The 26,234-nt window shown below is 37.0% G+C and overlaps 1 non-coding gene across 1 annotated transcript; it reads right to left on the bottom strand.

Annotated features, from left to right (window-relative positions):
• Positions 1–1,417: 1,417 nt before the first annotated feature.
• On the bottom strand, positions 1,418–1,523 carry LOC127213499 (U6 spliceosomal RNA). The gene has a single exon (XR_007833639.1). It is a non-coding gene; the product is annotated as a U6 spliceosomal RNA (small nuclear RNA).
• Between the last annotated feature and the right edge of the window lie 24,711 nt (positions 1,524–26,234).

The following is a 26,234-nucleotide window of genomic DNA, read 5'->3' as shown; positions in this document are numbered from 1 at the left end:
ATTTTAGTCATATATGGTCAGTATCTTATAAGTTATAAGACTGGGTTCCCTATCCTTATAAAGCTAGGTTTGAAACTGGATGATTGGCTAAACTTGGCCAAGGGACTTCTTGGACTCACGCTTTAGTCATTTTCTACAAAGGAGTTCTTCTGTATCTAAGGTAGAGTCACATTCCAGCCACTTTAAACTTAGTACTATCAACTGTGACCCATCATTATTGCCCTGAAACTCTTCTCAGTGCCTGAGAACCATGACCAGTACATCCCGACCACAGTATCCCCTCACTGCACCCTTCCCACACTCCTCTCCCACTCCATCTTACAGCAGAAAAAAAGCAGGCCTCCAAGAGACAACACCCAAACAGGGCAAAACAAAATACAGTAAATAAGAAAAGGCAAAAGTCCTCACACCAAAGCTGGGCAAAGCAACCCAACAAAAGAAAGACATCCTAAAAGCAAACAAAAGTCTCAGAGACACTTCTTCTCCCACTGTTAGGAGTCTCACAAAGCAAGCAAACAGCCAAAACATATATGCCTAAGACATGGTGCAGACCCATGCAGATTTCATTCTTGCTGCTTCAGTCTCTGTGAGCCCCTATGAGCCATGATTAGTTGATTCAGTGGGCCTTGTTCTAATGGTGTCCTCCATCCTTTGACTCCTACAGTCTTTCTGCCCCCTCTTCCGTGGGATTCACAGAGCTCCCAGGTGAGGGACCTGATGGAGGCTTCCAATTTAGACTCTTGCTCCACATAATGTCTGCCTGTGCCTCTGCATTTTGAAGCCTTCCCTGATGACAAGTGGACAAGGCACCCATCTATGAGTATAGCAGAATATCATTAGAAATCGTTCCACTGATTTTTTTAAATCAGTCATGTTTGCTTATACCCTAGTTCTTGGGCTGTCCAGTCTCCAGTTCCTGGCCATCCAAGCAGTGTCCAACATAGGTTCCCTATGGTGGTATGGGCTTCATGTTAAACCAGACATTGGTTGGCTATTCCTAAAAGTTCTGTGCCACCATTGTCCCAATGCATCTTGCAAGCAGGGCAGACTGTTGGTTGAAAGTTTCATGGCTGGGTTGGTGTTCACTTTACTCCTTTGGTAGCCTGCAGAATAACTTCCAAAACCAAAGAGACTAGAACATAAGGAATGAAGGCTCTATGTAGGTGCTACTCAACCTCACCACATTCAATGAATTATGAGGATGTTGTCCTTGGCAATGGACCCCACCCCCACTGTCTCTTTGTGGAGAGAGAGCCTCTGTGTTAGCTTCACAAGATCTCCCAACCAACTGAATATAGCCCAGCCCCTCCACTAGAAGCCTTGCTGGCTACAAGATGGCCAGTTAAGACTCCATATCCCCCATTACTAGGAGTCATCATTAGAATCACCCTCATAGATTCCAGGAAGTCTCCATTGCAAAAATATGAAACATTTCACAAATTCACCTGTCATCATTGTGCAGGGGTCATGCTAATCTTTTCTGTATCATCCCAACTTAGTATATGTGCTGTCAAAATGAGCACAACTTTTAGATTTTCATGTAAGATCACGTAGTACTTCTGTTGGTGTGTTTTGACAGTTTTCATTTAGTTCCATCCAAAGCATATGGATCCTTCACATAAAGTATCAGATGGGGACATGTTCCTCCCTGGGGAATTGGCATGGTACTTCTGCAACTGTCTTAATTTCTATGAATTGAAAACCCTTATCTTTAAGATTAGTTAATGAAATGCACATGGCAGTGATTCTGCCAAGTGAGTAACATGTGCTGAGGGTACATTACATTATAAGTACTTTGGAGTTAAAAGCATATACCCATGTCATGTTCCTACCTCTTCCATGATTACTTCTGATTATGGAGAAGCAATGGAAAGAAAATGGTAGTGAATAGGTTAAAACATGGTTCAAGTTTGCGAGTCACTAATGTAGAAAGATAGAGCCATTGAGTAAATGCTTTGCGTCATTCTGCCATGCCTTTGGAGCCTCCCTATTCTCTCTGCCCTGAGAAAGAGGCTCCCAAGAAAAGAATATAATGGGCCAAACCATGAATAGATCCATATTGATCCACTGTTATATTGAGCATGGATCATTATTTTAGTGTTCTTTGCAATAAAATAAATGGATTTCCTTATGCATATAAAAGCTTTACTGTTTGGTTTTAGAAATGTTCAAATATGGCTTTATTCTTCTGAGATGGGACATGGTGGGGACTGAGGTGAACTCCTGTGGTCTCATAATCATGATGCTGTGATTGGAATGAATCAGAAGCTCTTTGTGCAGATCCACTTACTATGATATATTATGAGTGAAACGGTTTAGCTGAAAATTACTAGCAGATATTGCTACCAGACTGTCAATTTTCTGTAGCAGCAGGAACTTATAGGTCTTGTGTGCAAAATAAAATTTTAATGAAATGGGCATTTGAAAATTACAATTATAGTATATCATATAATATATGATTAAAATCATTAAATTATTTTTATACAATAAAGAAAATAAATACAAGGTCTGGGAATTTAAAATGACAACTGAGAAAGCAACTGTGCTTGCGTTTTACTAGCAACATATTGTGAAATAAATAAAGATGTCTAGTAATGTGTATATAGTGAAAACATTAGAGAATTTATTTATCTACAAAATAGAAAATAGAGAGATGCTTTGAAACAGAGTGTGATTACCCCTGATGTAGATTCTAATATGCTCAAAGATTTGACATTCACAGGAGATCTCAAGATTTTCATCTGATTGTTTTGTGACAGGGTATCACTCCAAGCTGATGTGGAACTTATTATGTAGATCAAAGTGCACCAGTCACATGGCAATCCTCCTGCCCCATCCTTCTCAATTCTGGTATTATAGGTGTGGGCAACCATGAAGGCCCAAGAATATTTTCTTAACTTATTTTGATACCATGTGGTAGATTCTGTTTAGCAATCACATTCCAACTGTTTCTTCTGCAACCAGCACAATCTCATTCTTCTGCCTCATGGTCTGATAGGTCTGCAAGACAATTTGGCTCTACTGGAATAAAAGCACCAGGAAAGCAAGACTTTTGTGCCTTGGTGAGGCTTTGGGACTTGAAAGAGTTCCAGGCTGAGTTTTCAGTATGTGTTCATACCACATCATTGGTTCTGTTTCCAAACCAAACATTGGTATGCTGGGAATCGAGAACATGCATTTCAAGGTACATACATTTTATCTGCTACATAAAAGTTATTCCAAAGGGAAGCAAGTTAAAGAAGTGAAAGCAGTATTTCTAGGCCAAATGTGCCCATTATGTTTATTGACAACTTATTAAGTGGTTTTCAATGAGGAGCATTTGCAAACTAAGGATGGATGTTAATTTATCATGACTTCAGTACACCATGTATTTTTTTTTATGTTGCTCTCCATTCCTTTGAGTATTCCTCCCTAACTTCTGTAAATAAGGAAAGTGTTCCTGTATAGTAGTGTTAATGAAAAATCTCTCCCAGGTAAACAAATGTGCATGCCAAAGTTCCTTTGAGACATTGCTTTATTCTGAAGAGGATATCCATATCATATTTTGATATTAGAAAGTCTAGGTAAAAGAAAAGGCTAGATGCATGCTAATAATAAACTATGGAATGTGTTCATCACTGCAGCTATAACTGTGTTCTTGTCCTACTTTTCAATCTCAGAATCTCTTCCTGCCTCTTGCAACTTCTAAACTTTATTAGAAATTTCCATTAATATTTCATTTATTTTCATATTGATATCTCTCAATGTTTTATTAATCCAAAGAAGAGAGAAAGAGAGAGAGAGAACAAACATAAAAGACGGAGCCATTATTGGTTTGAAGAGAAAACTGAACCTAAAGAAAGGTCTAGGGACCTACAAGACTGCCGCCAACTAACAATTTGAGCAACGGTGGAAAGGCTACCACAAATGCCCTTCCTGGATAGTGAGATCAACAACTAACTTATCCACCATCATGGAGCCCTCATCTAGTACCTGTTGGAAACAGAAGCAAACACCCATAACTAATCACTGAGTTGAACTAGAATCCAGATGCAGAGGGAGAGGACAAGACCAGGTTGCAGAAACACATAGAGACAGCTGACCTGAACAAGGAGGAGCTTACAGGCCATCAGACTGATAGCTGGGAATCCAGCATAGGACTGACTCAGACCCCCTGAACATGGTTCTCAGCTAGAAGGCCTGAACAGTCTAAGGGACCTCAGACAGTGGAACCAGGATGTATTCTTGGTGCACAAAAAGACCTTTCAGGCACATCCCCCATGGAGGGATACTGCCTTAACCTAGATACAGGAGAGAAGTCCTAGTCCCTACTTCAAATGACTTGACAGATGTACATGACCCCACCTGGGTGGCATTGCCCAACATGTGGAATTGGGGTGGAGGATGGGAGGGGAGGGTGGTCAGGGTGCATGTGAAGGGGCAGAAAGGTAAAAGGGAGGTAGGGAGGAAGGGGGGGAGGGAAGGAGAGGGAACTGGGATCGACATGTAAAATAATAAATTAAATTAAAAAAAAAACTAACCAATGATTTTCATTTGGTCAGATATTCCTTGCCATAAGGGAACCTCCTCAAAATTAGGGTGGGGGAAGGGCTTTGTTTTTGTCTTTTCAGAAGAATGAAGGCATCCAGCTAAGGAATCTGAAGATCACTGGACAAATGAGACATCTGAAGAAAAAGGACAAATCATCCAGAAAAAAATAATCCCAAGAAAAAAGAGTAATTTGGCCTATTGTTATTGACATTATCAACATGTTAAAATTTCATAAATCTTTCCAAATGTTTGTTTTTGGTTTTCTCTTGAACACATAATGCAAATGGTCTTTTTGTAGTCCCAGTCCAGTTAAAAATTAAAGCTGCTTTGGAGTTGAAAAAAATAAAAAGATACCCTTTCTATAAGGAAGCACTGAATGGCCTCCTGCAGGCTCTATTGCTAAATATAATTATGGAATCAACAAATGACCTTTAGGGGAGATGAAGTTCCATTCATAGCAAGTCAATAGATACTATTCCATCATTCTAACTACTATTCCATAGCAGAAAACAAAAGAGCTTACTTCATGAAAACTATTATACTGTTTCAGCTAAGTTAATAAACATCAATACATATTGCTTTTATTAACTTTGTAAAATAAAAATCTATCAAGCAGTTGATATACATGAAAAGTTTCTTGCTTTATATAAAGTACGGTGATTAGCTTTGAGTGATGGGAGTTTAGTACCAAGCATCTGTTAAAATAATTAGTAACAAATAAAAATTCACAGTCCATTTTGAAGAGTAATAATTTTTCAAAAGTGGTATATAATAATGATCTTTACAATATAGATTTATAAATAAATACTATGTAAAATACAGTATTCCAAAATGTCAAAACACTGGAATGCAATAAATCTGAAAACTTTCAATAAGTATTTGGTTATTTTAACAATTGATAAGTTTATTGTAGAAATATCTAATAAAAGCAAGAAAGTTAGCACCACTTTTTAGGAAAGTTATTAAAGAAAGCATGGAAAGAAAAGAAATATGTAAGAACTCAATACCTGAAGGGACAAGTCCCGGAGCTCAGTTGAAGGACAAGTTACTGGGGAAAAGGATTTCTATTTTTGTTCCCACAGAAAATGAAAAGATGTGGATTCCTTCCAGACTAATGTGGTTTGATCACGCCAGACCGCCTGAAACAGAGTACAAGCTGATCCTACATTCAAAACAGCTGGACAAAACAGCCCTACAGACTACAGCCAGGATATCTGAATCTTCTTCGAATCCCCCATGAGAGCACCCCTTACCAGCAGGAAGTAGTTTGGAAAGAACGACCCAAATTCCCAAATATTGTGTATAAATGTTTGTTTTCATTTAATTGGACTTTGTTATATAAAATTAAATAAAATAATAATTAAAAAAATGTCCCATTCATACTTGATTGTATAATCACATATCACATAAATTAAACTTTGGACAATAAGTTGTTTATAAGATAGTGGTTCCCTGAGATTATACATCAACTGGATGTACATCTTGTGACACTGCAGCAATCATGTTATCCCAGTGCGTGTACCATCCATTTGTTCATGATCATGAGGTATGTACAAGTAAAAGTATAATGCATACACTTAAAAAAAAAAAAGAACTCAATACCTAAGTGAGTAATTTCTTCTAGGCACATTGGGCACTGAAATACCACCATTTTTTCTAAACAAGTTATTTTTTTGTAAAATTAAAGTTGTTCTGACAAGATTTAGAAATGATCTAGACTGTCAATATTTCAACAGTGAGGGGGAGGGACTGTCAATATCCTAGCACTAACTGAGAAGTTATTGATGTATGATGGGTTCTAATAAGGGAGAGGTGGTTTTCTTTAAGGGTTGGCCCCTGGTAAGGCAACCACACTCCATTTGATATCACTACACTCATGAATATATGGAGAACACGAACTGAAATCTCTGGATTGCAAACAATAAAATAAAGAGGACACTTAGTTGGTAGAAAATCTTTACATGTCTGAGGGGGATCTAGGAAGAATTAAGGGGATAAAAAGAGGATGAATTGATCAAACTACATTGTACACATGTATGAACTCCTTAATAGCTTATGAAAATACCATTGACAAAGTTCTGCATATATTTTCAATTAAGTAAGTTTATACTGATAACATTTTTATATTATTAATTAATTTATTGTTAATACTAGTACTAAGAGTTTACTATGCTATTTTGGTTTTGTTTCCAGATCTGTAGACTTATTGACCTAACTAAATTATTTTATTATGTGGGTTCACATTTTTTAGAGATTACACATGGTCATGGAGCCAAATTTTTGAAGATTACAGACTCAGTGTATCTATCTATGGCTTTTAAAATTTAGGTCTTAGAAAAGATGACTATGGAATGCCAAGATGATTATCACATTTATATCTACAATGCATAAAATAGTGAATATCGCAAATATGTGTTTTTAGCTTTTTGCCAGGTTAACTAGAAAATCCAGAATAACTCCTTAGGGACACTTGCATCTAAAACAAATGCAATTGGATCACAGCTGGCCATGTATCTACACTGGAATTACATTTGTTATAAGCACACACAATAAATCCTTATTATAAGAAAAAAATTCAATAGTTATAGATTTCCAATCTAGGAGCCAAAATTATTGTTTGGTCTCTATAGTTACTGTTACCTAGAATAAAAGAAAAAGAGCTAGAACATTTTGTCTAGAATGTTCCAATTTGAGCAATAGATTAGTATACTAAGTAACATCAAGCTGGTGTCTACATAGAGCCTTTAACCATCCATGCTAGTGTCTTTGGTAGAGGAAGATACTATTCACTCTACCAGAAGAGAAATGTTAACACTACATAAGCCACAAACCATGATCTACAATGATGCCCTGCCTGCAAGATATGCTAGGACAGTTGTGGAACAGAACTTGTGGGGGTAACCAACCAATGTCAGATTTGACTTAAGCCCCACTTCATGAGATGGAACCCACAAATGGCAGTGCTTGGGTGACCAAGAACTAGAAACTAGATATACCAGGGACCTAGGGGAAAACCTAGTGCTACTGTTCTAAAATTTAAAAGTAACAATAAAATTACTCTTAATGACACTCTGCTATACCCATTGGTGTGTGCCTTCATCAGTCACCATTAGACAAGCTTTCTCCTGCAGCAGATGGTAAGTAACTAAGCAAACACGTAGAGAGTAAGAGACCTTGGAACCCTCAGCCCTGAAGGAGATTTTTTTTCATCAAATGTCTCCCTTCAGGGCTCAGGGAGATCCTATATGTAGGAAAAAATATTTTCAATAAAAAGAAAAAGGTATTATAAGAAATTGTATTTTTTAACTAAATCTACAAAATCCAGGGTAGAAATTTGTTAGAAATATTTTAAAAATCCAATGGTTACAGACTGAATTTCTAGGTCTTCACAATAATTTAGTATTTGATTGAGAAGGGTATATTAGCTGACAGGAACACTTTTCTAGGCCTTGTAAGGAACTGGAGCTGAGTTCTGGGAATGATTCTGTTCCTAAGTGAATGAATAAAGAGGTATCATTAATTGACAAATAAATAAGAGATATCAGTAAATGTGTATTATCAAAAGACAGTTAAACCATATTTTTAAACATAACAAAATCCTAACAAGAAAGATTACTCATGAAGAAAGCAATATGTTACAATTAAAATTAAATTCGTAAGGACAATTTAATGGACATGATGAAGGGAAAGTTTTTTAAAGAAATACATTCTAACTACTTCCTTTTAGATAGGACACCTACATTTTGGGTATCATAAAACTGTATTTCTTTCTACACACACATATGACACAAGGCCTAGCTGTGGCCTTTGCAAACTTGAGGCTGAGAGGCATGTATGTCTTATAATACCCCCCCCCCAACACACAGACTTCATACTGTCACACAGGAAGTTAGGCCTTTCTTGACAGTTACCATGATCCTACTATGCAAACAAACTGACCATCACCTTTTCTTTCTCTAAGCCTTACTCTCATTTTTCATCTTAGCACCAAGTGTGCCTGAATTTCCTACTCTTTACATGCACTATGTGTTTCTCTCCCTTTTGAACTCACTGACAACCCCTAGAGAACTTCTACTCTCGGTGTTCTGGATGTTATCTTTCTACCTTCGTGAAAATATCTTTTGTTTCACTGAAGAGTGCTTCTTTCTCTTTATGAGTTTAAATTCACTTAATTGTGGGCTTAGTGATTTGCGACCCTATTACACTTGTTCTTCACTACACACACACACACAGGTCTCCATTGAGAAGGTAAATATTACCCTACAGACCATTTGCCATAATTTCCTATTCTCTAGCCTCTGACCATCATTCTACTTCACATATACACTTCAATACTCTCAGATGAGTCCTGTAGCTAGTTGTCTGTCATCATAATCTGATTTTGACAGCTATATCAATAATTCCTGCAATTTATTCACTGTCTCTGACACATATATCAGTTTTGCTGACTGAATTCAGAAATTAGTCATGATACACATGCTTGTAAAGTTTGATATCACTGCTTGAATTGCCAAACTAGCTTCTCCAGCCTGCTTAAGTCTTTTAAAACCTGGGCGTCAAGCTAATCAATTAGTAATAAAACCCACTGAATTTCATCAGTATCATATTACAGCTAGAAATGCATAGCAAAATAGCCCAAAGAAACTTTCAGAAACTGTGTAAAACTTATTAAAGATAGTCTGTAAACAATTTAAGAGATTGTCCATAAAAATGATTTAGTTGCTGTATGGCAATGCATTAACTTGGACGAGAATCGGTGATTTCTTAGAACTGCAAATGCCAAGATACAAGTCTGTGTCTTTCAGGCTCATTGTAGGCATTGGAAAGATTCAGAAAAAGGTATATTCGCCTAGTTCCCAGGGATGTAGAAACTAAATATGTGGATTCATCTCTACAGGTAAAGAAACAAGTTTCCAAGGAATACATGCCGCACAAGAGTGAATACTTTGCCTTTAGAGAAAATTCTATTATCTCGTCTATACTGTTTTGGCTCTCTCCAATTCTATAATTTATTGAATTGCCATGATGTAGAGGAGACATTTTTAAAATCCTATTAGTTGACACTATTCTTGGGAGATGTGGGCAAACGTCAACTCACCCCAAATTGAGACCTGGTGACAAAACAAAGTAGGGATGCTACCAAAGTCTACTGAATGTTTTTCTGGACCAGTGAATTTTATCTGGGCTATTTAAAGGAGTAAGGGGTTATTTACTGGCTCAACAAAGACAGCTGCATTGGCCAAGCTCATCCTAGCATGGATGATAGGCCAAAGAACTGGAAACCTGGGGTATATTGCATCATTTACAGGAGACTCAACAGATTAAAAGCTATCTGTTCCAGGTGAGTCAGTTGGTTTGAGCCTCTTTTAGGTCATTCATATGGTCTTTTCTTCCAGGCATGAGCCTCTTCTAGGCAGCTCAACTTATCTGAGAGTCTTCTAGGCAACTTGGATTATTGGACGGTGATTTTTGAGTAGTCTTCATTGTTCATATATGTTTGGAGAAGAAGGAGCTTAGGCAATCTGGTCAGTTTCAGGAACTTCCTGAAAACACTTTGAGTTGTTAGCTTCCTAATATTAAAAGGCTTCCCTGCAGGATAGAACATTTCACCTTTGCTTAGAACATCCTGTTGTTTCCCATACCTGTAAGCATCTTGTATATTAATGAGGGAAATCTGAGGTGGAAGGTTTCAATATCAAAAAAAGAAAAAGAAAAACTTCGGCACAACAGAGTTTATCTTTGAGTTATTGTACATCTGACCCATGAAAACCAGATTTGAAAAAACACAGAGTACTCAATTCCATAAGTGATCAGCTATCAAAGGATTCTGCTCAACATAGATGTTTAAGACATTAAGAAGTTGTGCGATCATATTCATCTTTTGTTGCTGCTGTGACTATTAGCCATAAGTGCATAAGTTAAATGCATTCTTTCTTATAGCTCTAGAAGAACTAAGACTAGTCGGATCATATAGTTCTAAACTCATCATTTTAAAATTCTGGTTCCTCCCAACAGAAATCCTTTCCTTTCCTCACCTAGTTCAATGTATGCTACCATCTTCAGCTGAGACCACAGCAATTTGACTGCCACTTCAGTAACCACATTGCCCTCTCTCTGCAATCAAATTTGTTGTGCCTTCCTCTTCTAAGGACATTGTGATTATACACATGCCCCACTAAGATTATGCAACATAATCTTCACATGTCAACATTTTTAGTTCAATCACAACTACAGTCAAATTTTTCCATAATAAATAACACAATTTCCCTGGTCTATATATAAACCTTTCTCTAAGCACCAAGGTACAGCACAATTAGACACAAGAATCACCAAGGTACATGTCTACCCACAATGGCACCACCAAAAATGGGTGTGAAGTCAACCTATGATATTAGCACAGTAGAGAATTGTCAGGTACCAATAAGAAGGTAGGTGAACAACCAGCAGTACCATCGGCAATGTGTCTTACCGTCCATACTGTAGTAATCCTGTATGGAGTGTTCTATCTTGGTGAATTGATATTTTCCTCAGGTTTTCTTTGTATGTTTTTGGATCCATCAAGCAAACTTCTGGTAACTCTCCACATTCCTTTCTTCTAGCCTTCAAAAACTCTTTTTTGATCTTCTACCTCTTCGGGCCCTACACATCTAAATTTCCCACATTTCCTCCTATGCTTTCTGCCATCTCCCTCAAATACTGCTCAGATATCCACACTCTCCAAATGTATTAGTTTCTATACTCACAACCTCATGATTTGGCATTTATGATAATTTCCATTTTGTCAGTTTCAAAAATTCTTCTCAGTTGGATTATATTACAGAACTAAGTTGGATGCTAAATCTCATTTTGGAGACACTCAACAAATACAGCATTATTTCTTGAGTCAAATTTCTCAGGAGATGTACTAGATAAGCATAGAAAATTAAGAAACCATGACCATGAATCATTCATTAAAATATGTCATGTGTCAAGTAAAACTGTGTGTGAGCTGTAAATAATAACATAAAAGTCTAAGGATCTATATCAGCTCAGGATCATCCAAACCAAGTTTTCAGCACAAAGGAGATTTATTTTCCCCAGAGGAAGAGAGAGCAAGGAATAAGAAACAAAGACAGGAGATAGAGGATCAAGGAAAGGGGGAAATGGAACAAGGGAGAAAGGGCAGGAGTATTTGTCCTTAGGGATAAAGAACTGCCTCTGGATAGAGAGGAAATTGATGTGGCCCATAAAAAAATGGCATTTTATAAAGGTAAAGAGGAAATATCCATGTTAGGATGAGGTGTTTAATTTTAATTGGGTATATTGGGTGAGCAAAAGGGGGATTTTGATTGCTTAGTGTCAATATTTTGATAGCTGGACCTTGCTAGTCAGCCTTAGGAGGAGCAAGTGGCCAAATAAAGGAATTGACAGTGGTGGCCAGCTTTCATAATGTCTTCTAATGACTCTTAGCAAGGAAAAGGGAATGGCGGAGAAGGGCAAGGCCTGCCACAGCCATCTGTGCCATGCTCATGCTGGCTAGAGTCCCTTCAGATGAAACATTTAATACCAGAATCTTAATTTTAATAACAGTGTTCAAGAAAAGTGATTTGGATATATAGTTTTTAATGTCCATCCTTATACATACAGGCAGCAACTTTTAATACAAGGTTAGAATTGAAAATTATTATTTATAAAAATAAATTTATTGCCAAGCAGTAGTGACATATGTCTTTAATCTCAGCACATGGGAGGCAGAGATAGGTGGATCTCTATGAGTTTGAGGCCAGCCTGGTCTACAGAGCGAGTTTTGGGATAGTCAAGGCTACACAGAGAGACACTGTCTTGAAAAACAAAACTCAAAACCCCCAAAATAATTATTTGTAAAGTGAGACAATCACATTGCATCATGGGTCTCAAAGTTTATGAAGCTGTCTCCCTGAGTTAACTGTTTGATGGTAATTTTGGAAAAGCAGTATTTTTGTGGATCATGGAAAGTTTAAGTTGAATACTGAACCATGAAATTTGATTTGAGTATGATATACATAAAACTGTACTTTAGGACCTCCAGGGCCTGGGTTTCATTTGTTCAGGATATTTTACCCATAAAATGACTTCATATACAGCTAGACCCACATAGAAACAGTAATAAATTGCTGCAGGGTGAGGTTGCTAAACAAACATTGTTCAACTCCTTCAACACCCAAGTGAGGGATTTTTCTTAATGATAACCAAATGGTAAACAATAATAAATTTAGATATTTTGAATTTTATTATTTATTAGAAGTACTTTAAGTCATTTCAGACAAAGGCTTATAGTTTATAATATAGTAAACATAAAATGAATTCCCAATGCATACCCTCTATGATGCTTACAAATAATTACTGGGCCTTAACTTCACATTTTTACTCAAAACTATTGTTTTAATAATATTCAATCTTTTAAAAATATAATGAAGCTGCTCTGTTATCTTTGTAGAAAAGCTTCTATGAGTTTTCCTTCAGTGTTCTATTTAAATTGCCTTCTCTCATTATCTAATAGATCATTAAAGGACACTGTTAATTTGAACAGTTAGAACAGAGTCTGTTGGAGCTTTGGTTCTATTATGGGCCAATACTAGAATTACAGTGCATGACCTGATGGAAAAGGTAGATAATAATATAATATTGGATAGTGGGACTAGAGAGATAACTCAGTGGTCAAGAGAAGCAGCTTATCTTCCAGAGGACCCAAATTTAATTCCCATCACCCTAAAGGCACCTCACTATCATAGGTAACTCGACATTTGGGGGTCCTCTTCTGACCTCTATGGGCAACTGCCATGCAAATGATGCATAAACATGCAAGCTGGCAAAATATCCATAACATAAAATAACAATAGGTGGGCACCTACAAATACCAAAACTAAGAATGTTATATAAGTGGACCAGGATAAAAATTAATTGAAATTTAAAGAGCCACAAAATAGAGTTGTAGAATACAATCTCAGAACATTAGACCTCTACTGTACTGTCATTATCAAGAACATCCTAAAACCATATAATGAAGGACCTAGAAATTATACCCATAATCTTGTAAAATATAATGTGAATACTGTATATACACAGAAGAATAGAAGAAATTCTTTGCTAAGCAGAAGAAATGAGAACTTGATAAAATCAAAACCTAATCACTTTGCATTTAAATATATTAATATATCCAGTAGGATTTTTTCCAAGTTTATTGAAAAAGGTAACTTTCTTGTTTCTTTTCATAAATTAGCTAATAATTTAAATTTTGATGTTAACCTCAAACCAACATTCTGTTGAAATGCATTTAACTATAACTCAATTTTAGCATAATTGTTAAGCCAAATGCAAATACAAAAGAAAATGGGGCTGAAACATTCCACTAAACCATCTTGATTGATTACTTTCCTTATATACTAACTGTGCAACTCTTAGCAAGTGAATACACATCATAGTCCCAACACACAAAGAAGAATGGAATCAAAATATTGAAATCTTCTCTTAGCATGAATTTTGAAAAACAAACAAATATAGCCCTTGACTTCTTGATATAAATGAGTGAGTAAATGTATATATTATCCAACCTGGTCTTGACCCCTTTGCTCATCACTCGTCCCACTCTGTAACTGGATTCCATGAGTTTAGCTAGTGTTTAGCTGTGGGCATCTGCTTCTGCTTCTATCAGCTACTAGAAGAAGGCTCTAGGATGGCACTCTAGGTAATCACTATCAATATTGGGGAAGGTAGCCTCTCCACTATTGCCTAGATGTTTAGTTGGGGTCATCTTTGTAGATCTCAAGTGCCAGATTTCTCTTTAAATCTATGTCTCCCTCTATTATGGTATCTCTTTTCTTGTTCTCCTCTATTCTTCCTCTTACTCAATCTTCCTGCTCCCTCATGTCCTCCTCTTCCCTCTTTTTCTCCCCTTCTCTTTCTCCTAATTCCCTCTACTCTCCCTCCATACTCCCAATATGCACAGGAGATATTGTCCCTTTCCCCTTCTGAGGGAGACCATGTATGTCTCTCTTAGGGTCCTCCTTGTTTCCTAGCTTCTCTGGAGGTGTGGATTGTAGGCTGGGTATTCCTTTGCTCTATGTCTAAAAACCATATATGAATGAGTACATACCATGTTGGTCTTTTTTGTGACTGGGTTACCTCACTCAGGATGGTTCCTTCTAGTTCCATCCATTTCCCTGAGAATTTCAGGATTCCATTGTATTTTTCTGCGGAGTAGTACTCCATTGTGTAAATGTACCACATTTTCTCCATCCATTCTTCAGTTGAGGGCATCTAGGTTGCTTCAGGTTCTGGCTATTACAAATAATGCTTCTATGAACATAGTTGAACATATGCCTTTTTGTATGAACATGCATCTTTTGTCTAAGAGTAGAATTACTAGATATACTAATTCCCATTTTCCTGAAGAATCACCTTACTGATTTCCAAAGTGGCTATATGAGTTTGCACTCCAACAAGCAATGGAGGAGTGTGATTCTTTCTCCGCATTCTCTTGAGTATAAAACTGTCATTGGTGTTTTTAATTTCAGCCATTCTGACAGGAGAAAGATGGTATCCCAGAGTTGTTTTAATTTGCATTTCCCTGATGGCTACAGATGTTGAACACTTTCTTTTTTTCTTTGCTTTTTTTTTTTTTTACTATTTTTCCTTAATATTTTTTCATATTTTACATATCAATCCCAGTTCCCTCATCTTCCCACATTCCCCTACCCCCTCCCATCCCATTCCCCACCCACTCCACAGGGAGGGTGAGGCCTTCCAGGAGAGATCATTAAACTCTGTCAAGTCATTTGGAGTAGGGTCTAGGCCCTCCTGTCTCTATGCTAAGGGAATAATCCTCCATGGGAAATGTGTTCCCAAAGTCCTTTTGTGCACCAGAGATACATCCTGGTTTCACTGTTAGAGGTCCCTTAGACTTCTCAGGCCTTCTAATTGAGACCCATGTTCAGGGTCAGTCCAATGCTGGTTTTGCAGCTATCAGTCTGGGGTCTTTCTTAAGTTCTTTCAGCCATTTTAGATTTCTCCATTGAGAATTCTCTATTTAGTTATGTACCCTACTTTTAATTGGATTATTTGGTGTAAGAACTGGCTGGAGAAACCCATAGCATCAGCTGAACTGAAAAAGGGGGAGCTCATGCACCTCAGACCCTCTGAATGTGGGTATTAGTTATGAGGACTGGACAGTCTATGGGTCATCGAGTAATGGGTCAGTATTTATCTCTAGTATACGAATGCACTTTGGGAGCCCATCCCACATACAGGGATACTTTCTCAGCCTTGGCCCTGCCCCAAATGATATGATAGACTTTGAAGACTCCCCATGGGAGGCCTCACCCTCCCTAGGGAGTAGAAAGGGGATGGGCTGGAGTATGGTGGGGGTGATACAGGAGGATGGGAGGGTGAGGGAACTGGGATTGACATGTAAAACAACCTTGTTTCTAATTTGAATTTAAAAAAAAAAGGAAAAAGAAAAAAATATGTATTATTCCTACATTCCCAATAGCTAAAGTAATAAAATCTTCACAGCAAATAATTTGTTAACTTTTATTCTTTGAAAACAATCCTTACATATACACAATCTTGATAATATCTATCCCTCACTTCTTTTCTCCAAGCCCCCCCCCAAACTCACCATCATCATTTCTCCCTCCCAACATCATGTCCTATATTGATAATTTATGACTGATAATTTAATTAGATGCCACTGGATCTAATCAGTGCTGCTCTTGTAAAGTGGACACCAATCATCTACTTGCAAATGGGGCCCCAACCCATGGTCCCAATCCAAAAGAAAACTGACTCTCCCTCCCTCAACTGTTACCAATTGCTAATAGGTCCTCAGCTAGGAGACCCTTCTAGAATTATGAAAGCTAGCTAGCATGTAGAGCTTTTTGGTCAGTTCAATACTGATTTTTCTGTCATCCAACCAAAGCGTGTGGTGGATTCAGCAATGGGATCTACTGTCTAGCTATGGTGGGCAATGAAGAGCAATACACCTGTAGTTTTGAGTCCCTTTGGAATCTCTCTGACCAATAACTCATAGGCACTGGGACTGTCATTTAATAGCCCATGTCTTTTATGTTTTTAAATGAAAAAAGTGCCATGTGTGTTCAAACTATTTTTAATTTTTATAATTCTTTATTTTATCTTTGAGATTAATATAATTATACAAATTCCCCTTCTTTTTCCTCCTTCCAAGCCCTCCAATATAAAATAACCCAGAACCAGACATACAAAGGGGTCGTGCTATCTCTTATTGGAGGCTCCTAGCTCCAAATCTTCAAATATAAGTATATATATCCTAGAGTATCTGCAGAAACCAGAAGGATAAAGAGGGACAATTGCCAGCATAGGAGGGCTGGCAAACACTAGAGACAAAATTAGCACGGTGCAAGTAAGCTGATCTGGGAAATGCAAAAGTGGAGGAGTTCTACTTACAGAAGGCTGAGGTAAATACAGAAAAAGGAGAGATGGGGGTAAAGTAACAACATGGATGACTGAAACTGTCATAAAGAATCTACCTAAAACAAAACACATAATATACTTAAGTCTTTGTATATAATACTTTAAAGGAAATTTTCTTCGTCTGTCCTGGCATGCTCCCTCTAAGAGTCAAAGACAATCTAACAAAAATCCCATTGCCAGACATGATAAACACTTTAAAATTTTAAATACCTTAAAAATTAGTAAGGTTTCTCCATAGGTACTTAGTTTAATTATCCCACCCCTCCCATTCCTATCCCCAACCCAGCTTAAATCTTTAGCACATATGTTCTAGTCCTATTATAGTTTTTACTTGTATTGCAAGATTAAAGCAGGGGCAAAATAACATATATCAATATTTTAGAAGATAGAAAACCAATAGAAAAGGGCAACTAAAATGCACTAAGAAAGCAGAATTCTGAAGTAGTAATGTAAAGACTGGAAAGGTAATTGCATTTAAATATAGAACCTTAAACACTGTGGATGTGGAAGAATATGATATTTTTAGATAAAATTGAAAGTAGCACCAAGATTATAAAAATGGTTTGAAAACAACCCTCTTAAAAAGAAATAATACTCGCACTTCATTCTCTGTCCCAGTGTCCAAGTTATTATTTATTTTTAATTTGTCAAAAGATAGTGAGTATATTTTTAAAAAGCTTCTAAGATGTAATTCATGTATCATACAAATTATCAATTGAAACTAATTAATATTCATAAAGTTATGTGAAGACCACTATCAATATTAGAGCATTTTTATTTCAAGACTGTTATCTGCCCTTCTAAAGCTCACCCCTTCCATCTTTAAAATCGCACTAAAAACTCTTGAGATACATCCAGAAGGACTGAGCAGTCTGAGGGACTTCAGATAGTGGAACCAGGATGTATTACTGGTGCACACATCCTTGTGGACACATCCCCCATGGAGGGATACTGCCTTAACCTAGAGACAGGAGAGAAGTCCCAGTCCCTACTTCAAATGACTTGACAGATTTACATGACCCCACCTGGATGGCATTGCCCTACATGTGGAATTGGGGTGGGGGATGGGAGGGGGAGGTGGTCAGGGTGCATGTGAGGGGGCAGAGAGTGTAAGGGAGAGGGAGGGAGGGAAGGACAGGGAACTGGGATCGACATGTAAAATAAAAAATAAATTAATTAATTTTAAAAAACTCTTGAGATAAGTCTCTATGAATTTACCTAATATAGAAATTTCAAATCAATTGATTAATTCAGCATGTGCCATTTACTAATAACTTCTTTCAATCAGTGTGATGTACTGAAGGTTCATTCATTTTGCCACAAACAGAAATACTCCATTCCTGTTTGGTATCAAGTGGTACTCATTGTGTGTGCAGACCACATTTCTTATCTATTCTACTAAGAGCATAAATAAACTGTTATTACATCAGTGGAAATGTAGATGTTTGGGCTCCTTTCATAGATCTTTTGGTTGTGCTGAACACTTCTGTGAACATCTGTGTGGTATTCTCATGCAAATGCATGAACTTAATTTCTTGGGCTATGTAAGCAGGAGTAGAATTCCCGAAGCTTATGATATCATGTTTATCCTTTGACGGAAATCAGGAGACTGTTTTCAACTGTTTATCATTCCATATGAGCAAAGTATGAGATTTTTAATTCCCTATATCTTTGCTAATGCTTTTCATCTGTCTTTTCTATTATAGATATCATATCATAAAGTAATTTTAAATTTCATTTTGTTGATTTTTTAGGTTGTATCTAGCATTCCCTACCTTTAAAGATTCCACAAATACAGAGGTATTAAAAATAGTTGATATAATGAATATAGAGATCTATTTAACTTTCCTCTGATGCCAAAATATTGGCATTGAAATACATGTAACTGGGGAAGGTAAGTGGAGAAAAGCATCTCTAAACAATATGATCAGCACAATAGAAAAGATCTGAGCCTGAGCCATCAAGCACTCTCCAAACATACTTCCACAATATGCTCAAATTTGGTAGCCCTTGCTGTGCTCTTGGAGCTCCCAGAAGGCTGTCTTATTTTCCATCTGAAGTGTCAAGCAGTTATCATCATACAATTTAAGATAACATAAAAATAGCTAGGCATGACAATGCATAACTATAATTCTAGCACTAAGGGATTATACATTTGGTGCTTTAAAAATGAGTGGAGACTATAAAATTAAGAAAGAAATTAGACAATATAGGAAAGAGTCAATTTGGATCAACAGAAAAAATATAACTATTTAAGAATAAAATTTTCAAAATAAGAATGGTAAATTACACTTACCATTAATATCCTCAGAGTAACAGGATTCTTAAGCCAGCACTGGACATTCAGAAAAGAAAACATGTTTCCTCTCAAGGTTGATGAAAAGGTATAAAATACTCTGAGTATGGTTTGGAAGGAGTTGAGGAAAAATTTTAAATGATGCAAAATATAAAGAAAGACAAGAATATGGGAATTAAAAGGATAAACTAAGCAGATAGAGAAGATCCAGAGAATACTCAAATACACAAAAGGATATTCCATTAAGAAAATATAGGAACCAGTTGAATCACGTAAGACTTTTGTAAGTATGTAATGACACAAATGTCCAGCTTGAAAGAATCCATAAAGTACCCAGTAAAAGTATAGACACAGATTGACCCAAAAGTTTGCAAATGTGATCCTGGAGCTCAAGGCAGTCTCCATAACAAAGGTGAGCATACATATTTCTGGAGGTCATTTGGAGGCACAGTAACATGTATAATAAATATCTGTAACATTCTCAAGTCCACTTACACAAAACAGAAAGCTTAAAAGAACAATAAAATACTTGAAGAAATAGAAAAACTCTTCAGTGATATCTTCAATGAAAGTAGGTCAAAAATAATGTTCCTGAACATTTAAGTGGATCAAAACAGCATAAAGAGGACAGGTCTTGCAGATCAACAGCTACAGAGTACTAATGGTGAACTGTGGAAGGGTCCTATGCATCTCTGTACTCAGTACCCACAAACAAAAACCCACTCATAGAGTGAGGTGCTCATGAGTACTGAGTGGAAATACATTCATATAATTGAAAGTTACCAATGAATGCTGAAAAAGTCTGCCTTCACTTGAAATTATAGGTCGGTGCTCAAAGACACTAGAAATTAGGACACCACTAGGGAACAATAAGACATTAAAATATTGCAGAAATTCTCTGATCACCAGAGTGCAAAAAAATATCTCATAAATTTCTCACTTAGAAAGATCTAATCTGAAGTTAAACTGTCAGAAACAAAATCACTTTAATAATTTTGAGAACTCTGAAAACTCAGTCTTTGCCTAGTGAAGGAACCCGGCGTTATAGAAAGTTCAGTGGAGTGGAATGAGAACAGTGCCTGAGGAAGCAGGGGTTTGAGGAACTCAGGAAAGTGGATACAGAGACAAGAAATCTGCCTGAGTTAGAACATGCAAAGCTTTGAGAGCTAGATGAATGGCTAAAGAAATTCATAGAGGGTAGCTTAGACAGATAATAGGCAGACAGACAGTGAGAGGATGGTAAAAGGAAAAGGGAAGAAATGAAAGAAAATACTCCTGAGCTACCAGGGTTCTCTCAATGATGCAGAAAAGCCTGCATTATTTAACCATATCAAGACAACCCCAGAGACATTCCAGCAATGAAGGCATGCTAACAAATCTGTGACTGAAAAAAAATGGTGAAGCTAGTGGTTTTCTTCAAACAGGAATCAGGAATCAAACTTTCAAAATTGAGAAAATTACTTTGCATAAATCAAAGTTATAAATGATTTTGATCTTGTGTCCTCTCACAAGAATGAAAACATCTGAAGGTATTTATTTCTTTGTTTTTTGTTGTCTTCCCAGGGTGGAAGATTTAAAACTAGTCACTGAACTTGCAATCCTGAGACCTCTGTCCAATATTGTTCAGATGAGGCCAAGAAAATGCATTCAATTGAACATTCACCAGCGGAGCCCAGAAATCTAACAAAGACAGCTTCTACTTTTGTCTGCATTTGCCCTGATCCAGCTTTATAAGCATTTGTCACTGCAAAATAAAAGAATCATGGGAACACTTACTGCTTTCCAGTTTCATCTCATAGCATGAAGAAATCTCAGGAGATACTGCAAGAACTGGGAATCTTCCCAAACATTACCAGTCTTTGACCAGTGCATATGTTAAGTATCTCAAATAAAAGCCACATAGAGCAGGAACTGTGCAACCAGCTGGTATAAGTTCCCTTTTCCTTTTCTCCACATGCTTTATAGCTTGATTCATGCCCATGGAAGAGTACAAATAGCTCACAGTGCTATTAGACATGGATAATGAACAGACAGCCCATCTGAGTAGTTCAGAGGTTGAAAAAGAAAGGAAATTGTATTGGCAGTGAGCTGAGACAAGGACCCCATCAGCAAGCAGGGAGGGCACAGGGCATAATACATAAGCATGCAAGCAGATATTGAAGCCTGAAGCTGCCCCAGAAATCAGTGTTGTTAATGCCCCAATATTTTGCACTGAACAACAGACCACAAGCCAGACCTGAAATAAAAATTCCCAACTTCTACCAAAAAGATTATCTACAATGACAAGATACTAAATTATTATGGGTGTTTGTTACAAACTTGGGTTTCAATTTTATCTACAAGTTCTTAGTTATTTGTCAAATGTCTTCTCAAGAAGTACAAGTCTGAGTCACAGGGCTCATCTGTCTAACTAAGTAGCTAACTTCTTAATGGCAAACCCTAAGCAAACTGTGTATTTAATGATTTAAAGATTGTGAGATGGTTGCCAATAACATTTTAAATTTTAGGTTTAAAATAAACTATACTCACATTGTTTCCCTTTCCTCCTGATAATCTCCATACACCCACACAATTGCTCTCAAATTCATGGCTTCTTTTCTTTGATTATTATTGTTGTGTCTGCATGTGTGTGTGTGTGTGTGTGTGTGTGTGTGTGTAAATACAACCTGATGAGTCCATTTAATATATGTATATGAAGCCCATTTAATGTTGCTTTGTGTACCTATGTTTATGCACCATTTGAGACCAAGTACCTACGAGGGAGCTTGCTCCTGAAGAAGACTTCTCTTATCATCTGTACTTGCCTATTGTGATATTTTCCACATCCACTACTGTACAGGTCTTGTTTGGGCCAATAATTTCATTTCATAAATAGTTGTTATTGTGCTTTTGAATTTCATTTAAACTGATAACTCTGCCAGGAAAAACTCAAACCTGCTCTCAGTGTTGTTCCCTCATCATCCAATTTAACTGAGTATATTTCTTCTCAGAGTGAATAGAGGAAATGAAAATATGATGTGGTCCTTTTGAAAAAAGACTATATACCTCAATCCTATAGAAGGTTCAGATGCTTGAGCTATTGAAACTCAAAAATAAGCCACCAAGATGGAAAATTTAGAACAAACCCCAGCTTAGCTTTATTGGCAATTAAAGAACAAGTTTCAGGCCAGTCTAAGAGTCTGTGAACACTTCAGAGATCTCTAGTAATCAGCCATTTGGTTTATGGTTTTAAGTCATATGGCTCACCTGGAGCATGCATTCTTGGTCTGAACACAGGAGGGTGATGACTGAAATCATGTTCATATCTGAGTGCTGAGTGACTCAGCAGTCACATTGTACAATGCTGGCATCCATAAAAAGCTAGACAAGCAGTGCTTGTGTTAGTATTCAGGTATTTACACTGTCCTGTTCTCAGGGACCTGGTAGGACACAGCAGCAGCAGCCAAGCTGTGACACTGTAGCTGCTGCAGCCACTAAGAAGAGTGACCCCCTCTCTCTATTTCCTCAGTAACCTCTGCATCTCCCCATGCAATAAATATCCTATATGTTGCATGGTGTGATTTTGTGGTGCTCCTTGTCCCCAACATGAGAAGGTCACCTTCCACTGTTAAACTATTACAGGCTGCAAGGTAGCAGTACTCCTGGTATATAGCCAGATTACTTGAGGGTCAGTCTATAGATGTGGTCCAGCCTTACGTGTGTGCAGAGAAGGCTGGCTTGGAATGGAATGTGGCATTTTTGTGTGTGAGGTTTTAATGAGGTATCTAAAAGTACAACTCATCAAAAGTCCTGAGGATTGTAGCTAACTGAACCATTCTCTGTATATTAATTTAGAAAGAGGGATTTATTTAATCACCCAGAAGTTATTCATCACTCAGTACAAATCGCTAGAAGAACTGATGTCATTATAAGTTTGTGATCAATATATATATATATATATATATATATATATATTCATTAGCAATAAAGGAGGAATGGGCTGAAGTTTTAATTAACTTTAAATGGATTTTTAGTATAAATATTTATTCTTTAGACAACTTTGGCCTACATTTATAACATCTTTTCCAAGTCATTTTTGAATATACTCATATTTTTTATAATATCCCATGGAAGTTATCCATGATAAAAACTGTCACTAAATTGCCAGACATGGCAGCTATGGTGAAACCACCACCACTCTTAAATGCTTTGTGAAAATGAAATAGAAGTTGAAAACTCATTCCTGAAGCTATTGTTTCAGTTGTGGAGTTTTATCCGTGTTTCTTAGAAAATAACCAAACAAGATTTGCCACAGAATCAGGAATTCAAGCACATAGATGAAATAGTAATGATAATTTAGGTATTTTGAAAGCACCCAGGAATTTTGTCGGAAGCAAACACTGGGGATTTTAAAACAACTCATCTCAGCCATTAAACAACAAATGGGGCCTGGGGCTATAAAGTATTATTTAAAATTCTAGAATTCTCTCACATATGAATACAGTCAGACTGTGCTAAATCTTGTGTTCAGTCAGAAATGTATCCCAAGATAAAGTCTGGTTAGCAGAGAGGCAGACAAGGGGCAGAGATTTCAGTCTTTGAAGATAACCAATCATGCACAAGCATGACAAGACAAGCCAGCTCTCATTGCTTCCCAGGAAGAATGAGACAGAGTAGGATTGGACAGGACCATTTTGAATTGCTACATTTGTGATCCCTTGTGCCCATTCACATCTTACAAGAGAGGAGATGCTAAGGAAAAGCTATGTTCCTGAGGCACAGGAATACCTACACCTTGGTTTGCATTTCTGCATCCCTGAAATCTCTCTTGTCTGTCCAATGTCTGGTCTTTTGAAATTGCTTCATCTACTTGGCCATACTACAAGAAATGTATCCTAGAAACTTTGGGTAACTTTGCTTTTTATACAGTGTCACTACATAGTACATCCATGATTCTCTACTGAATCCTGTGGGAACAATGCACCATATGAACATCCTACATGGCTCCAATAGCATCCAGAGATCAGAATCTCCATGAGAAATGATGGTGCTGCAGACCTCTTTGGTGGTTTGAGTAAGAATAGGCTCGTATGTTTAAGTACTTGGTCCTAGTTGGTAAAACTATTTAAGAAGGATTAGTAGGTGTGGCCTTGTTAAGAGGAATTCATTAACTTGGTGTAGACCTTGAGGCTAGTTTCTTTTTCTGCCTTGAGATCATGTCACAAGATGTGAGTTCTCAAATACTGCTCCAACACCATTACCTGCCTCCTTTTGCCATGTTCCACTCAATGGTGGCCATGAATGCTAACCTACTGATACTATAGCACCAAATGAACACCTTCTTCTATAAGTTCCCTTGCTCATTGTGTTTATTACAACCTCCAAAGTTAAATTTGCCTTTAAATGTGTTCTTCAAACAGAAAAAGTGAAGAATGACATCTGTGTAACAGCTAAATTTTCACTGATGTCAATACCTATTCATTTCCCATCCTACTTCCTGTATTCTTTTCTGTCCTTTCTGTTCACAGTGAGTACATATGTGGGGTTGTATGCATGCTTTTTCTATTTATTTTCTCTTAATATTCTATTTTGTCCATTATAACAAGGAATTCACCTAATACAAGGATGTGGATAGAGTTTCCATCCCATAACTAAAGATTGGGATTCCTACAATCTTGCAAAATATTACCTCCTTAGGATAAGATGAGAACCCCAACACACTTAAATGAGATGAATCTTTGCACAGCAAGCATCATTGTCAAATGAGTAATCTCCGTGGCTAGAATCTAGAAGTAAAACTGTACAAAAGTAGTCCAAATTGATTTATGAAAATTGAAAAAACAATCATCTTACAAAGAATATATTTAGTGATATTTTAAGTTACTGAACAGAACCAAATTTGTTATTAAAATAATTATAGTTTGTAAATGTTGATGTTGCATAATGCTATTTTAAAAATCAACTGATATGCCAAAAAGATGTCAAAGTATACGGATGCAGTACCACAGCAATACTTCCTAGATGACAGTTAATAATTTGACATTCTCCACTAGAGTACTAATTAATGTAGTATTTGTACAACAGTGAAAGAAATATACTTTCTATTTTTGCTCATACATAAAATCATTATCGTTGACTATTTTATGTTGTTAATAAGGACATTGCTGAGCATAGCTAAGATTTGCCTTGCTTTATATCCAGAAGAGTGGCTAGCTAAGAAGAGGACCAATGTGAGTGGTCTTCTTTTCATGTAAATATACCCACACACAAAAAAAATGCATTTGTATAGGCTTTTTTTTCTTTATCAGGCTTTTTCTACTATCTCCCAGGTATTGGGTTGCACAACAATCCTCATGAAGTAAGCTTGTTTCTTTCCACTTCTTTTTAAGAATAATGTAACTTGAAATAAGCTTTTAACTAGCTAAAGGTCTAGTGAGTGGCAACATCAGATGGAACCCAGGATGTTCAGGAATGAATGTTAAGTTTGCTCTCCTACCCTGCTATCCAGTTACTTATATATTCAGGTTACTTTGTAAAATTATAGAGGGGCTGAAAATGGTCTCTGGGAAAAGCCAAACATGGCAGAAAATTGAACTGAATTCGTCTTTCCTTTCACTCTGTCCCTAACTTCCCTTTGTTGGCTGTATCTTGGCACTGAAGAGTATTCACATTGCCTAGAGAAAGCACAGAAGCTGACAGTGAACAATGAGGATTCTTCTGTACCATTAAATACTTTCACAGTGGCTCTGTTTGACTGGCAAATACAAAGAGGCTTCCCTGTGACATCCATCACACTGCTGAGAATCTCTTCAAGCTTGGTCTCAGTGACAAATGCTTCAAGTTAATCATCCATTTGCTTCCCCTTCTCCTTTGAAGACATTGATCAAACTGTGTTGACAGAATCTGGATGAAATATCAGGTCCTGGGAAATGCTGAGCTGGCCTAGTGTGCTACCATTATT

This window comes from Phodopus roborovskii, unplaced genomic scaffold (genome assembly GCF_943737965.1).
Source record: "Phodopus roborovskii unplaced genomic scaffold, PHOROB, whole genome shotgun sequence".
Classification (NCBI taxonomy): Eukaryota; Metazoa; Chordata; class Mammalia; order Rodentia; family Cricetidae; genus Phodopus; species Phodopus roborovskii.
This window is presented reverse-complemented; position numbering and strand designations above follow the sequence as displayed.